The sequence below is a fragment of the Lycium barbarum genome, chromosome 9 (assembly GCF_019175385.1).
Source record: "Lycium barbarum isolate Lr01 chromosome 9, ASM1917538v2, whole genome shotgun sequence".
Classification (NCBI taxonomy): domain Eukaryota; kingdom Viridiplantae; phylum Streptophyta; class Magnoliopsida; order Solanales; family Solanaceae; genus Lycium; species Lycium barbarum.
Genome location: NC_083345.1, coordinates 14,386,921 through 14,393,089, shown reverse-complemented (window position 1 = coordinate 14,393,089; position 6,169 = coordinate 14,386,921). Strand labels below are relative to the sequence as shown.

Genomic DNA, 6,169 nt, shown 5'->3' with positions numbered 1-6,169 from the left:
TATCCTGAAATAGTTGTGCGTATCCCCCGCTTGCTTTTTTGATGATATGTACCCCTGCCGTTAGCGTTTTGGTCACATATACCCCCGCGTCTAACTGCTCCGTTTAACAGGGACACGTGGCACGATCTCAACGGTTCCAACCATTTTTTTTTATTTAATCTAATTTATCATTAAAAAAACACAAAACAAAATTTAAAAAAAATGAAAATTAGAAAGTCTAATCTCCCGCGAAGATCCACCACCGGCATCCGATGACTTCAACGGTATATTCATGGATCCAAAATTAAACTCACTTTGAAATATTCCCATAAGGTTCATGAACTCTACAATTAGATTCTTGAATATGAAAATGGTGGCCGAAAAAAAAATTCAAAATGGTGAAAAATTTGTTGGAATAAATTGTGTATTGATAATTGAATCTAAAAATTGTAATTAAAGCTTGTCTTGAGTAGCTGGAACGTGAAGAAAAACATAAACTCCATGGACAGCCATTAATGAAAATTGTAGCTTCAAGTTCAAGTTTGGGGTTTCTTCAAACGAGCTTTGTTTCAAGTGAATGTTATTGAAAAAGATCGATAAAATCTTGAAGAGTTGATATCTGAAATTTGGGAAACTTTGGTGAAGAATTCGGCGGGTTTTTGGGTGAATTTTAGTTACAAATTAGTTGGAGAAGAAGAAGAAACCCACATTTTGAATTTCAGAAATAGCCACATTTTCAAGAAATAGCCCCTTTTTTGGTTTAAAATAATTTTTTAATGATAAATTAGATTAAATAAAAAATTAAATGGTTGGAGCCGTTGAGATCATGCCACGTGTCCCTGTTAAACGGAGTCGTTAGATGCGGGGGTATATGTGACCAAAACGCTAACGGCGAGGGTACATATCATCGAAAAAGCAAACAGGGGATACGCACAACTATTTTGGGATAGTACAGGGGTATATATGACCCTTTGCCGTTCATTAAAACTCATACTTTGCATTCCATGGGTTTTTACATGCATATTTATGAATTATTATATTATTTTCACAACTACTCTACATGTTTTACAAGTTTTTATGCAAGAATACTATGAATGATATCCACGTACATGCAAGTTATGAATTATGAAAACCATGGGCAGCAAGTGCCACTTATTTTCCATGTTCATGTTTTTGGGAGTTGCATTAATTACCGAGAAGGCTTCAAGCAACCTGAAACTACATAGCCACCGTAGGACGAGGATCGCTCCACCCATGCTTAGGACGATCTCTCATCATGACTGGATCCTTTCATATTATTATTAAATCTCATATCCCTGGCAAGGACTGAGTGTTCTGCTGGTAGGACGCAAGTACCAGACCATGTTGTTAGTTATATTTATTGCTCTCCCTACTTATAATGTTTTACGCATATATACACTCATGTCCAAAGTCACAGCTCAGTTCCAGTTTCAGTTCTTATCATGTTATTTTCATGTTTCATGTTCTTTCATTCAGTTGTTTACATACCAGTACATTTAATGTGTTGACGTCCCCTTTTATTTGCCTGGGGCCTGCATTTGACAAAGCAGATTCAGATTTATAGGATGGCGCACCTGCTTAGTAGGACTTCACACTTATCAGCGTATTGGTGAGCCCCATCTAATTCGAGGTTTAATCAACTCTTTATTTTATGATTAGCTATGCATTTAAGGTATACTGGGGGACTTGTTCTAGCAATGTATGTTTTTCAGTCAAACTCATGAAAGAGGTTTCATAGACTAGAAGAGTCAGTTATGTTATGTCAGACCTTTAGAGTCGGTTAGCCATTTTGGCTCATTTATGATATTATCCGCATTTAACAAGTATTTTTATTTAATATTAGAGAAAAGACATGTTTTAACCCCTGAACTTGGCACGAAATCTCACTTTAGCAACTAAACTTAACTTCTATTTATTTACCCCCCTTAACAACTTACGTTTCAATTGTTTCCCACCCCAAATGCTGACGTGGCAAAAAAAAATAAGAGAGTGAAAATAAAAAAAGTGGACCCGCTCATATATATATATATATTATTATAAATTTAAAAATAAAATAAAAGTTATACAATTAAAAATAAAATAAACATTATACAATTAAAAAATAAAATAAAAATAAAAATCATCACCATCTTCTTCACAATCCCCCTCCCACTCCACAACCCCACCCACCATCTTCTTCCCACTCCACACCCCCCTTCCCCCGCCACAGCCTCGCCCCCCCCCCCCCCCCCCTCCCCCCCCCCCCGCCACAGTCCCGCCCCCGCCACAGCCCCTCCCCCCCCCCCCCCGCTGCTTCTTCTTCTTTTACTTCACTCCACAGCCCCCTCCCCGCCCCTGCCACAACCTCCCCCCCCCCAGCTGCTTCTTCTTCTTTTCATTTTCATCATTTTTTGGTTTCTTGATTTTAATTTTGATTTTCTTTCAAAAATAAAGTTATGCAAGAAATGGGTTTGCTAATAATGGTGATGGAAGAAATGGGTTTGCTAATAATGGTGATGGAAGAAATGGGTTTGCTAGAAATGGTGGTGGTTGTGGATGTGGGTATTTTGATTTTCTTTCAAAAATAAAGTTATGGAAGAAATGGGTTTGCTAATTGTCACGACCCAACCCCGTAGGCCGTGACTAGTGCCCGATCTGGGCACCCAGACACATCTATCAAATGCTATCTCAGATTTTATTAACCGCATTCCAGTATATAGCAGAAGCCGACAAGACTATATTTTAAATTTAGATAATTTCCAGAAAAATTTCGACAGAGTTTCCTTTGTTTTACGGACTATCCAATATACCCTGCGCACAGAAAATACCAACAAAGGCCACACAGGGCCAACAAAGCAACATTTAAACATATGCGGACCGGCCGCCGCGGCGAATGGGATCGCCCAAACACAACATATACACGCATTCATACAGGAAGACCCCCAACCCACAAACATGTCCACAGACCTCTAAACAGACCGACAGAATCATATGACGGGACAGGGCCCCATCGTACCCCTGAGTGACGTACATTTATACAATAGCAGGAGACTGTACCAAAAATATAGGCTCCGGATAAGAGAGCGCCTCAGAATAGCAGAACAAGATCCTAAGCGGGCGGATCAGCGAACCTGTCGTATGTACCTGCGCGGCATGAAAACGCAGCCCCCGAAGAAAGGGGTCAGTACGAAATATGTACTGAATATGTAAAGCCTGAAGTAGAGAAACCAAAATCATAACCGGAAACAGAACGAACAGAAAGGAATGCAAAAATCCAAAATACCAAATGCATATTTCAATACATAAGGAATGTGTACAGAAACATATGCCATATCATGTCCGGCCCCCGCCAAGGGACTCGGTAGACAGAACGTGGTCACCCTCCCGACGCTGGTGCCACAACACATAAGGATCAGAATAGGGGATAGCCCCATAACATAGCATGTCATGTCAAATGGCCATATCGGATCATATCATATCATATTAAAATAGTGTACATGGCACAGCATACTCCACAACCCATGTACACGTATACCTGCCCCCTCACTATCGAGGCACGGCGAACAATGCAGAGGAATACGCTTGACAACATATCCTGGCCCGGGCTCAGTGAAGGAAACATCGAGACATCCACGAGTGGAGTAGTGAGAAACTAATGCAATATGAGACATAATACATTTTACAAGGACTCGATGGAGTATTCCGAACAACAACTGCATTAATAAAACCGCACGATAGTCACGGTGCGTATATTTCGGATAACAAAAATAGAGTATGTGATAATAGTCTTCTTGGGATCATTTCCATATTCCAAAATAATTTATAAGACTCAATAGAATAACTTAAACAAGTGTCATTTAGTAGTCGGAAGAGTAGTTAAGACGTTTCCTTTAAAACTTCTCAAAATAGGTTAAAATGCAATAAGAGTGAAATCGAGCATAGTGGGCCCACCTCGGGTCAACTAAAGTGATAGGCTCAATTTACGTACATTAAGTCTATAGAGTCATCCCTGGAGATCTTCGAACAATCTCCTAACTTTCCAAGCAATTTGTGTAAACTTACCAAATTCTTTCAACAAAACGTACTTATAGGATTCAATTCTATTGAATGAAAAAGGGACATTTTCAGATTTAGTTTGCTATAAACAGAATATCCCCCGAGGCTCAATTTCAAACCTAGTACATCTAGGACATGCCAAGAGAAAGAAAAGGATAGCTTTACATACCTGTCGACGACTATCCGTGAATCCCTTTTGCCTCGTTGCTCTTTTCGCCTATTTATATAAAAGTGACGTTATCGTTAGTAACTATATTTTCTAGTTCGCCACTCTATAGTTCATTCTTCTATAGGACCTACATTCCAGTCTATATATATGTTCTCACTTAAGTATTCTATTATCTAACATTTTGGCGAAAATTCGGCAGCACTTCCCCTTATAGGTTCACCTATCCAAATTTCCAATTGTGTTCCTGTAGACACAGAAATACCAGCAACAATACATGGGCACACTTATACTTTCAATTCCTTCAATCCAATAAAAAGCGACAATATGATCGTATCAACACAATTCCAACTTTAACTTTCCAATCTTTTCGCCATATAGTTTGGGACAACAACAACTATAATTCTACTTAAAATTAACTATCATGCTTGATCAAAAATAACTCCTGCTCACGGCCCAAAACAACAACATAACATTACCATTTACAATTTCTTGTGATCAACACTTATCTATCAAGTTTACAAAAATCGCAATAACTTGCAATTGTCCAACTCCAACCAAACAACAATAACACGTTTAGCAACATTGTCTATATAACCGCAAGAGACTATATTAATAACATACTAACTCCTGCAACAGCCCATAACGACTTCAACTCCACTTTTTAACCATCGATGTCTTCATTCTTATTTTAGAACCCATGACAACAACAATCAACATTCAAACTAAATTAGCCCATCCATTTACATAAAACAGTCCACGGTTGGACTGTTTTTCCCACTTCCACATATATCATTTCTTTTACATCTTAACTCACATATTTAAAATGCAAACAATACACCACAATGTCCATAACAATCAACAACTAAAGTATCACATAAAACAGTCCATTAACTCCTTAAATCAACTCCTACACGGCTTCAACACAACCACATACAAAATTCCATAATTTTCATTCCTTTCAAACACACTACATCATTCAAACCATCCTTAATACATGTACAAGAAATTTAAACATTACTTCACATAAGCCCTTCACACGGCTAACTTTAAATTTCAACAACAACATTCAATACCAACATGCACCATTTTATACATATTCACAATGCATCCAACTCATTCTAAATGTAAAAGAAATAACCAATTCTTACCTTGGATACTTGGCTCCAATTTGTGTCTTAAATCTTTATACTTATTCTTGCTTCTCCACCTCTATCTCCTTGTCTTCTCCTTAGAATTTTTACTAAGCAACAAAACTGATTTTTTTTTTTTTTAAACCCCAATCTAGCCGTGAGCAGCCATGGCACTTTTTTTTTTCTTGCTCTTGAGCTTTGTCTACCAACAAATGACTTGAAAATGGTCATTTGCACTACATCCAATTAAATATATATATATATATATATATATATATATATATATATATATATATATATATATATATATATATATATATATATATCCCATATTGCTACACGTATTCCCCCTTTTGATGACTCACTTTTGCACCTTGTTTTGTTAATTTCCAGATTTTGATTCCTTTTTTTTTATTCGGGTGGGGCCCACATGGCCCCTTAAGCTTAATTAATTAATGAAGTGATTTAAATTTTAATCCCACTTAATAATCTAATCATAGTTAATTTACCCCTAATCTCCAATAATATCTTTATACCAATAAAATTTATACACAATTTATGTTTTAATTAAAATTGAAAATTAACGATTTCTATTTCGTATTCGAAAATAATTTCGCCTTTAACTTGAGTCGATTTGCTTGCGGATAATTCGTCGTATAAATGTACGGGGTATAACACTAATAATGGTGGTGGAAGAAATGGGTTTGCTAGAAATGGTGGTGGTTGTGGATGTGGGTATTTTGATTTTCTTTCAAAAATAAAGTTATAGAAAAAATGAAGTTATAGAAAAAATGGGTTTGCTAATAATGGTGGTGGAAGATATGGGTTTGCTAGA

General features: G+C 37.0%; 1 long non-coding RNA gene across 1 annotated transcript; it reads right to left on the bottom strand.

Moving 5' to 3' along the window:
* Window positions 1-2,603: 2,603 nt before the first annotated feature.
* On the bottom strand, window positions 2,604-5,529 carry LOC132611268 (uncharacterized). Its single transcript, XR_009571524.1, has 3 exons — window positions 5,353-5,529; window positions 4,205-4,252; window positions 2,604-3,123 (listed from the first exon to the last, which is right to left on the bottom strand). It is a non-coding gene; the product is annotated as an uncharacterized LOC132611268 (long non-coding RNA).
* Between the last annotated feature and the right edge of the window lie 640 nt (window positions 5,530-6,169).